Source organism: Ailuropoda melanoleuca, chromosome 10 (genome assembly GCF_002007445.2).
Source record: "Ailuropoda melanoleuca isolate Jingjing chromosome 10, ASM200744v2, whole genome shotgun sequence".
NCBI classification, from domain to species: Eukaryota; Metazoa; Chordata; class Mammalia; order Carnivora; family Ursidae; genus Ailuropoda; species Ailuropoda melanoleuca.
This window is the reverse complement of record NC_048227.1, coordinates 16331264-16341765: the sequence shown is the minus strand read 5'-3', so window position 1 is coordinate 16341765 and position 10502 is coordinate 16331264.

Sequence of the window (10502 nt, the reverse complement as noted above, 5' to 3'; positions counted from 1 at the left end):
AAGGTCCTTCACATTTATCTCCTCAGCGAGGCCTGCACCCAATAACTGCTCCCTTCCCAGGGGGTTACTATTATTCACTCATCTTACTATCCTGCCAGAACACTTATACACCTACTGCTTGCCCTTTCATACATACATACATACATATATTTATATTTATTCATATATATTTATATATATTTATTTTTTATCACGATCTTTTTTGCTAGACTATGAGATTCTCAAGAACAGAAACTAGATCTGAGTTCAGCTATATACTAGTACATGTTTGTAGAGCAAATGGACAGAAGTCCTTTCCCTTCTCTTGCAAGCATCTGTTCCAAAGCCCTTCCACAGCAGAAGCCCTTTCCAGTGGTGACTTTTCACTGTTGCCAGGTGAGCCTCCTCACTGATTGCAGGTCTTGCCTTTTGCTAGAAGTGGGGTTCCAGCCATAACCTGGCCCCTCCCTACCTCGCCTCCATCTCTCATATTACACTTCCCCTTGCTAACTCACTTGGCTCCAGCCACACAAACCTTCCTGTTCCTCAAATGTGCCAAGGTTATTCTCCCCTTAGGCCTTTGCAGTTCTGTCTAGAACACTTTTCCTCCAGATTTTCAAATGGCTAATCCTTTCCTCATCATTCAAGATTCATCCCAAGTATTATTTCTNACCTTCCTGTTCCTCAAATGTGCCAAGGTTATTCTCCCCTTAGGCCTTTGCAGTTCTGTCTAGAACACTTTTTCTCCAGATTTTCAAATGGCTAATCCTTTCTCATCATTCAAGATTCATCCCAAGTATTATTTCTTGAGATGCCCTCCCTCTCCACGTGAAAGAAGCCCCCAGAGGGCACCTGGGTGACTCCGTTAAGAGTCCGACTCTTGATTTCAGCTCAGATTGTGATCTCAGGGTCATGAAATCGAGCCCAGCATCCATCAGGCTCCATGCTCAGCAGGGAGTCTGCTTGGGATTCTCTCTCTCCCTATCCCTCTGCTCTTCCTCCACCCCACCCCCGCCACTTAAATAAATAAATAAATAAGTAAATAAATATATTAATAAAAGAAAGCCCCAACCATAGCCACTCTATTGCATCATCTTGCCCTATTAATTTCATCATCTGCAATTATCTTGTTGACTTGTTTACATTTTTTACACTCTTAAAAGTGCCATAGCAGCCAAGATTTTTGTCTGTTTTGTTCACTATGGCATCTCTGGTGCCTAGAAAGGCGCCAGGCACATAGCAGGGCCCACACAACCAAAGTGGAGATCTTGAGTGTGAGTATCCAGGCATTTGCCCCCGTTTCCTTGCTCTGAGGAAGAGCAAAAGTTTGACCCGATGTAATCCTAACATCCAAATTATGTCCTGGCCTCTGAAGGCTAAGACTCAGATTTGAGTACTGGCTCTGCCACGAATTTCCTCGTGTAATTTCATTTCTGGAAGATAATTTGGTGTAATAGAAAGAGCATGAGCTTTGGAATCTGCTACTTACCAGCTTTGTGACTTTGAGCAAATCACTTAAATTCTCTAAGCGTTGGTTCATTTGTCAGAGAGAGACAATATTATTGATCCCCACAGGGCTGGTATAAAGAGACATAAGGATTGCAAGCACTTACTGAGTGTTATTTCTCTTTCCTTTCTGAATCTTAGGTGCCTCTTTCATAAAATGGGAGAATTGGGTATCTTTTTCAAGACAAGTGGGAAATACTGATCTTTAGGCAAAATAGCCCAATTTTTAAATTTGGCAATTTTAAACGTGTAAAAGACCTCTATTTTTTTTTTTAAAGATTTCATTTATTTATTTGACAGAGATAGAGACAGCTAGCGAGAGAGGGAACACAAGCAGGGGGAGTGGGAGAGGAAGAAGCAGGCTCATAGCATAGGAGCCTGATGTGGGGCTCGAACCCATAACGCCAGGATCACGCCCTGAGCTGAAGGCAGACGTTTAACCGCTGTGCCACCCAGGCGCCCCAAGACCTCTATTTTTTAAAACTAATTTTTAAAAGTAAAAATACCCTGAGGGCCAGACAAGATAGTTCCGTGGACTGGATTTGAGCCACTGGATTTGGGCTACTAATTTTCCACTTAGGCTATTGGTTGTCCGGGGTGCCATGACAACCCTTACTGTATAACTTAGACAAATCAGTTTTTATCTCCCTCAAGTTCCATTAGCTCATCTGTAAAATGGACCCACCCTGGTGTGTAAAACGCTTAGCACAATGCTGGCGCGTAGTAGGCACACCACACAGTAAGTGGTAGCGGTAGCTGGGGTGGCTGTTGATTTGAGAACTACGTATTCAAAAGGGGCAAGACATCCCAGAGACAAGGACACTGCGAAGGCGACGCTGGGAAAGGAGAAAAAATGGGAGAGGAAAAAAGAGGGAAGGGAAGAGGTGAGCAGGCAACAGGGTCCGCCCTCCAGGCGGGGCGCCAGCGAGAGGCCCAGGCCGGGGCGGGAGCGCACGTGGCCTATTTTGGGCGGAGCAGACGCGCCTGGCCGCAGCGGAGACCTCCGAGGCGGCCACAGGAGACGAGGCTTGAAGGTAGGTTACAGCTGGTCTGCGAGGACCTTGGACGCCGGAATGGGGTAGCCCGGGGGTCCCTGGGAGTTGGGGTACAGCGGAGGGCGCCAGATGTGGGCTCGCCACCCTCCCGGGGCAGTTCTGGCCGGACGCCTGGGTCCTCTGGGCCCCTCCCCCTAGGGGGCGGGGTTAGGTGATCTGACCAATGAGCGGCAGTTCGCGAGGCCCCGCCCCACCCCGCCCCCGGAGCCGCGGCCTCGCAGAGTGCCCAACCGCCCGGCGCCCTGGCCAGGGGCTGTGCGAGCGCCGAATCTGCGGCGGGTGAGTGCGCACCCCCCAGGGTCTCCGCCCCGATCCCGCCCCCAGCCCGTGCCCTAGTGCTCTGGACCGCTGGCCCGGGAGCCGGGGAGTGACTCAGCGTGGGGAGGGTGGCGACTTGCTGGGGCTGGAGATTCGAACTGTTCAGGGCCTTGAATGCCGGGATGAGTGGGGAGAACGAGTGTCTTCGGAGCTGGTCCTGGGGCCTGGGGCCGGCCTGGGGTGGAGGGAAGAGGGCACCGCAGGGCGGGAGAAGCCAAGGCTACATCGCCTTGCTGGGGTCAGGGCCATGGGGTGGGGGGCGAGGGGTGGAAGGGGGTGCGAATCCTGAGCTTTTGACCCAGCGCCTCTCGCTCTAGGACACCAAGATGCCTGGGGAACAGCAGACAGAGGAGGAGGAAGAGGAAGAGATGCAAGAGGAGATGGTGCTGCTGGTGAAGGGTGAGGAAGATGAGGGTGAGGAGAAGTATGAGGTGGTGAAACTCAAGATCCCCATGGACAACAAGGAGGTACGTGTCCCACGCCAGGGGGCTTGGTTACCCTTAAATATGGTCAGGTCCAGCCTTCCTCAGACAAACCAGCGATCCAGCCCCTACTTTCTTCTCAGTCTTAGACATAGAATCTCAGGCTTGGTAGCCCATCCTTCTGCCTTACTGCCCATGCTGCCATCATACAGATGTCACACCTACTGTGCTCGCTAGCCTCGGTTCCCCATGGAGCTTAATGTCTAGCGGCATTGGACTGACAAGTAACCATGCAGCTTCAGCCCCGTGTGATGGGTGCAGGCACCAGAGGCATGGAAGCCCAGAGCTGGGAACGGCACACTTCGGGTTGGGCGGAGGGGTGCTTAGGTAGGCAACAGCAACAGTAACAGCTGACTCTTAGTAGCATTTGCTATGCACCAGGCACTTTCTAAGTACTGCAGATCTGTAATGTAGGTAGTTTTTGTTCCATTTTACAGGTGAGGAAACTGAGGCCCAGAAAACTGGACAGTTTGGTGACTGGCCCAAGGTCTCAAAGTTAGGAAAGGGATGGCTTAGCTGAGACCCCTGGGGATCTGAGGTTTAGAAGGAATGGCCCGATTCATTGCTCAGGGAAGTGGGTGGGGCATTGGGAGAAGTGAAGGCAGGTGGTACAGTCGTGCGGTAGCACGGATGAGAGTAAGGTGGTTGGCAGGCTGGGTGGGACCTCTCCTCTGGGTTTTACCCTAAGGGTTTTGAGGGTTTAAAGAGAGGAGTTTAAAGGAGATCTGAATATGAGTTAAATTTCCCTATGGGAGATCCTAAGTGCCACTAGGTATGTTTCCACTTCCCAGAACCCTATAGGACTCTCACCCCCAGTCAAAGGAGCCCTGAGTCCGTCTGGAGGACTCCTGTTGGGCCGGGTTTCTGGGCTCAGGCTCCCTCTGATTTCTTCCTGCAAGGGGCCAGTTCCCTGGGAAAGACAGTTCTGCTGCCCCCTAGTGGGTGTGCTGGGCCCTAGGGGGAGGGGGCTGGCTGCTTTGGCAACCGATTCCAGTCAAAATAACTGTTTAGTTCCGTTTTCCTCTGGCCTCCTTGGCCTGTCATCCTAGCGCAGCCTGCCTCTCCTGGCTCTGTGGATCTTCTGATCTCCACCTTTGTCCAATAAGCTAAGAACCCAGACTCTGGGGGCATGTGGCTGGCTCAGTCAGTACAGCATGCGACTCTCGATCTTGGGGTTGTGGGTTTGAGCCCCATGGTGAGTGTAGAGATTACTTAAAAAAATAAAATCTTAAAAAAAAAAAAAAAAGAACCCAGACTCCAGAGCTTAGATGGACTTCCAACCCTATCACCTTCCAGCTGTGTGACCTTGGGTACATTTCTTAACTTCTTTGTGGCTCAGTTTCCTCTTTGTAAAAGGGAAATCATAACAGCATCTACTTCTTGAGGTTGTGAGGACTAAATGAGTTAGTACGTGAGAAGAGATAGAACTGTGTCTGGTGCCTAAGAAACACTATGTAAATATTGGCTCCTGATAGTCGTTCTCCCTACAGTTCAGGACCTTGGACTAGGTCATCCTTCTGGGGATTTTTCAACTCCTTTTTATCAGTGAGCTTTCTGGGCTGAACCCCGGGGCTGGGAGTGAACAGGGAAACCAACCCGGGGGCCTAGACAGAGGACTGAGGGCAGACAACTCAAGGCGATGGCGAAGGCTTCATGGAGGTGGGGGTTGACTTGGTGCTTGAAGACGCCGTGGTGATCTGGCAAATGGAGGAGGAGAAAGGGCCTTCCAGGTGGTGGAACAGCAAACGTAGAGGCTCAGAGGACATGAGGCCAGGGGGCCAGAGAGTAAAACGGCGTCGGAAGCCAGCACAGGAATTTAGACAGAGCGTCAGATCGGAAGAGGGACATGACTGGATTTTCTATTTAGAAGAATCATTGGCTACTACGGGGAGACCAGGCCAGGAGGGCTGATAGCCTGATCTAAGGTTGTGACAGCAGTGGAGAAAAGATGGAGAGAAGGGGATATTTGGGAACCCTGATTGGACTGGGTGGAGGTAAGGATGAGAAAGTGGAGAGTGGGCATGTCTAATCATCAAAGGTATGTAGGGCTAGACTCTACATGGTATCACGTAGTGGTGAAAAGCATTGGTTCAAATCCTAATTCTACCATTCACCAGCTTGGCCTTGGCTTTCCCATCTATAAAGAGGGGTAATGAAAGTTAAGGTCCTCGAATGCCAGCCCGAGAAGTGTCATCTGGGTTACTGGGTCTGGGGGAGGAGGTTGGAATTGAGGATCGCACACAGACACCCTACGAAAATTTAGCACTGTGCCCACAGCATAGCTCATTAACTTGCCGTGTGGTCTCCCTGAGCCTGAGCTCCTAAAAATGGTGATCTCGAAATCTCTTTCCAATGCTGATATTCTGTGACTCCTTGCTGTCACCCACTCCTGTGGCCAGTCGTTGTCCAGAATAGGCTTTAATTATGCCACATTCAGGGGCTGGAGTATCCTCTCACTGCCTATCAAATCTGGTCTATCTTTAATGAGTAGAAAAGATTTTCTAGAAGGGTCTATGTGCATCCAGTCCTGTCTCTCTTTGCTTAAACCCTTGAATGGTTTCCTGTTTCCTTCAGGATAACGTCTCAGCTCCTAAGCCTGGCATTCAAAGCTCCCCACCATCTGACCTCACATCCTGGCTTATCTCTAATCACTTAGTACCCATCCCATGCCCTGACTTCAAACACACCCTTTCTCATCTCTAAGACTTTGCCCATGTGGTCTTTCAGCCTGTACAGTCCTCTTCACCTTTTCCACCTGCTTTCTCCAGGGGAGGCTCTTGTCTCTTGTAGATCAGGTTTCTTAACTTTTAACGTTTCAAACAAACTTTTAACAAATCACCTGGAGATCTTCTTAAAGGAAGATTTTGATTCTGCAGGTTTGGGGTCAGCCTTGAGATTCTGCATTTCTAACGAGTTCCTAGTGATGCTGATATTGCTCATCTGTGGACCACAATTCCTGTAGCTAGGAGCAAGAGAATAGGGTCATTATTTTATCCTTTGTACCAAAAAGGGGAGATTCTGACTGCTAAAAGAGCCTCGGGGAGGAAGACAAGCTGTGTAGGCGATCTCCACCTTGTCAATGAGAGAGAATTGCATCACGGCTAAGAGAACAGGTATTTCGGACAAGGACAGACTCTCAGTTCCAACCCTGGCTCTGCCATTGATGAGCTGTAGCGTCCCTTATTTCCTTGCTTAAAAATGGAGCAGATAGTACCTAACCCAAAGGGTTATGAGAGTTTAACATGAGAACATGGGTGAAAAGCACTTAGCACAGTTCCTGGCACACAGTGAATCCTCAATGAATGGTAGCTGTTGTTCTTAAGGAAAGTAATGGCAGGGGCACCTGGGTGGCTCAGTTGTTAAGCATTTGCCTTTGGCTCAGGGCATGATCCCAGAGTCCTGGGATCGAGCCCCACATCAGGCTCCCCTGCTGGAAGACTGCTTCTTCCTCTCCCACTCCCCCTGCTTGTGTTCCCTCTCTCGCTGGCTGTCTCTCTCTGTCAAATAAATAAAATCTTAAAAAAAAAAAAAAAAAAAAGGAAAGTAATGGCAAGGGGGAAACAGACATGTTTGCCCTGATTTAAAAAAAAAAAACAACACCTAAGCAGGAAGACAAAATCACAAACTTCAAATATTTGTATTTTTCCTATTACGCTATTACATTGGTTGTAAACCCATAGTTCCTCTTGTTATGGTGCAAATACCGTTTAAGTCGGCTAGCTGTAGAATTTAAGACATAGAAGGGCCTTTACTGATCACCTAGCCTGGTATTTGCCAAGCTTCAGTGACGTGTATATCGCCCACCTGTTGTGCTCTTTTATTTTGCTTTTCTTCAGATAGATTCACATCGCTTTGTTTAATTAAACCTGCCTTCATCTACACAGTAATATTGATGGGATTGTGGATTTCATGTGATCTATTGTTTTTCTAATTTCTGTGAAAATAAATACATGATGATTATAATAAGATCCTTTCCCCATAACACCTAGAGTCCTCTTGCATCTTGCGTGTGCATGCTTCGAGTTGGGAAATTTTGATCTCGCCTAGCCTACCTCGCCTTCCTTGGGACACTGAGGCAAGGGAAGAGAGTGACTTGCCTGGGGTCTTAATGAGCTAGACTCTGCCTGTCTTACCAAGATTCTTCCTGGTGGGTTCCTGGCTGGCTTAGCTGGTAGAGCGTGCGACTCTTGATCTCATGTGTTTGAGGGTCACGTGTTTGAGCCCCACGTTGAGTGTAGAGGTTACTAAAAAAAACCTTTTTAAAAAAATTCTTCCTGGGGCATCCAAGGCCCCTTGTCTTAAAGCTGGAGATACTAAGGCTACTCGTGTGAAGAATTCCTTTCTCATAAATCAGTGAACCCAGTATAAGGAAGCCCCAGGCTCATCAAAGTCCTCTTACAGAAGAGTGCCAAGGAAAAATGGGCCAGAAAAATGTAAATGTAATGAGAAAAATCCTCTCCACAATGGCTGACATGTTGAAATAAAGCCAATAGGTGTCAAAACCAAGGCAAGATTGGAAAGTATGACCTTGAATTCAGACTGTGCCAAACTTGCTGTAGGGAGTTTCTTGATTTAAAGTATCAAGTTGTATTTTAAGCTTGAATCCCTCTTGGAGAGCACCAGGGACTTGGAGTCCAGCCTCTGTCACATCTTGGCTGTTCTAGTGAGGGGAAGCAGTGTAGCCTACTGGGTAGGGGGTGAGTGCTCTCGTGTCTGTCCCAACTCCGCCTGGCTTTGTGAATCTAATCCCAATGAGCCTCTGTTTTCTTAACTATCAAAAGATAACACCCGATTCAAGGGGGTGACAGGAAGCTTTAATACGATAATGTACATAAAATAGCATTGTCAAAGCCTTACACTGTAATGTTATCATTGTTATCGTTATATATACTGTTTAAACCAGAGTTCCCATGGCTGGTCACTAATTTCCCAAACTGCCTTGTTTTCCAGTTTCTGAGTTGGTTACCTAAAAGCTGCCTTTTTTACAAAGGATCTTGAAGGACTTGAAGTTGCCCTCCTGGCAACTTCAGAAAGAAAAGAGCTTTCTGTTCCTTGTCACTCCCCTCTCTTAACAGTTTCTTTATAAAATGAGAACAGTAGTAACTACTTTGTGGAGATTGAATATGGGGAGAAGCTAACACTTTCTTGTCCTTAATATGTGCAAGGTATTTCATTTGGTCTTCAATTAATTTGCCTGTCTGGTTCATGGTAGGTTCTCAATATATCCGTTTTACTGGGATGAGCGTTCTCTTTTCTAAGAAGTGGGCAACGTGCCCCCAACATTCCTCTTCACTCTGCTGTTAGCACAAAATGTTTTCTCTTCCCTGCCTCTTAGAAAGCATTTCTTTTCTTTTTCTTTTTTTTTTTTTTATTTTATCTCTAGAGGCTCAGACCTCATGAAACCGGCTCATTTTCAAAATTTTCCATTTCAGGCCTTGCTTTCTTCACAACTTAAAAAATGATAGGTACTTGGGGCGCCTGGGTGGCGCAGTCCTTAAGCATCTGCCTTCGGCTCAGGGCGTGATCCCAGCGTTCTGGGATCGAGCCCCACATCAGGCTTCTCCGCTAGGAGCCTGCTTCTTCCTCTCCCACTCCCCCTGCTTGTGTTCCCTCTCTCGCTGGCTGTCTCTCTCTGTCAAATAAATAAATAAAATCTTTTAAAAAAATGATAGGTACTTGCTCTGAAAAGTTTATTAAAGAGCCTGGACTCGGTGCCGGCCTGGCTTCTAAGAACCATGCCCTCCTGGCTCTCCTGCCTCACTGACTGCTCCCGCTCAGTCTTCTTGCTGGCTGCCCATCTTGCTGCCCCAGGTTCTCTCTGCCCATTCCTGGGGTGATTTCTTCCAGACTCAGCTTTAAAAACCATCAGTAGGCTGACAGCTTCCCAATGAACATCTCGAAGCATAGGCCTCTTTCAGCTCCAGATGTGTCCAGGAGAACTGCAGATGTGCTCCGAACCAAATTTCACCTACCACCTCGCTTCTCCCGCTGCCCTCATCTCTGCAGACNTAAAAAAATGATAGGTACTTGCTCTGAAAAGTTTATTAAAGAGCCTGGACTCGGTGCCGGCCTGGCTTCTAAGAACCATGCCCTCCTGGCTCTCCTGCCTCACTGACTGCTCCCGCTCAGTCTTCTTGCTGGCTGCCCATCTTGCTGCCCCAGGTTCTCTCTGCCCATTCCTGGGGTGATTTCTTCCAGACTCAGCTTTAAAAACCATCAGTAGGCTGACAGCTTCCCAATGAACATCTCGAAGCATAGGCCTCTTTCAGCTCCAGATGTGTCCAGGAGAACTGCAGATGTGCTCCGAACCAAATTTCACCTACCACCTCGCTTCTCCCGCTGCCCTCATCTCTGCAGACGGCCACTCCACCTTTGCAGCAGCCAAACTCAAAATCCTTGGAGTCATTTCGACTCCTCTCTTTCATTACACCTCCTATCCAATCTATTATCCACTCTGTTGTCTCAAACTGCAAAATATATCCAGAAGCAGACCACTTTCACTTTCCACCTGTCATCTGCGTCTGAGCCACTGTCTGCTCTTCAGAGATGGCTGCAGTACAAGTAACCTCCTCACTGGGCTCCTGCTTCTGCTTTCTCCCCTCCTTCCTGTTCTCAACTCAGAAACCTGAGCATGACTTTTAAAACGAGTCTGATCTTTTCAGATCCCTGCTCCAAACCATCTGCCATCTCTATTGGCTCCCCATCTCGTTCATATTACTTGACCCTAAGCTAAGAGATCCCCTCCAAAACCACCCCATCATCACTCTTCCCCTCAAGCATTCTGCCTTAGGCACTTTTCCAGGCCATTCCTGGAACGCAACAGGCAAACTCCCCGCAGGGCCTTGCTGATCCCTCTGCAGCCTGCTCTCTCACCTGCATTAGGTCTTTGCTCACGTTACATAAGTAAGGTTTCTTAACACTCCTATTTAAATGTGCAGCACCCCCGTCCCCGCCCCAACACCAGCACTCTTTATCCATTTTTTTTTTAAATTAATGTCGAATCCCCAGTGCCTAAACAGAGTCCGGCACATTGTACGCGCTCAATAAATATATGTCGAATTAATAACGAATATCTAGAATGAGCCTAGGCCTTGCGATACGTGCGTCAACAAACTATCTCACTTAAAGCGCACAACCGCCCTGAGGCGGGCACCGCCGCGTT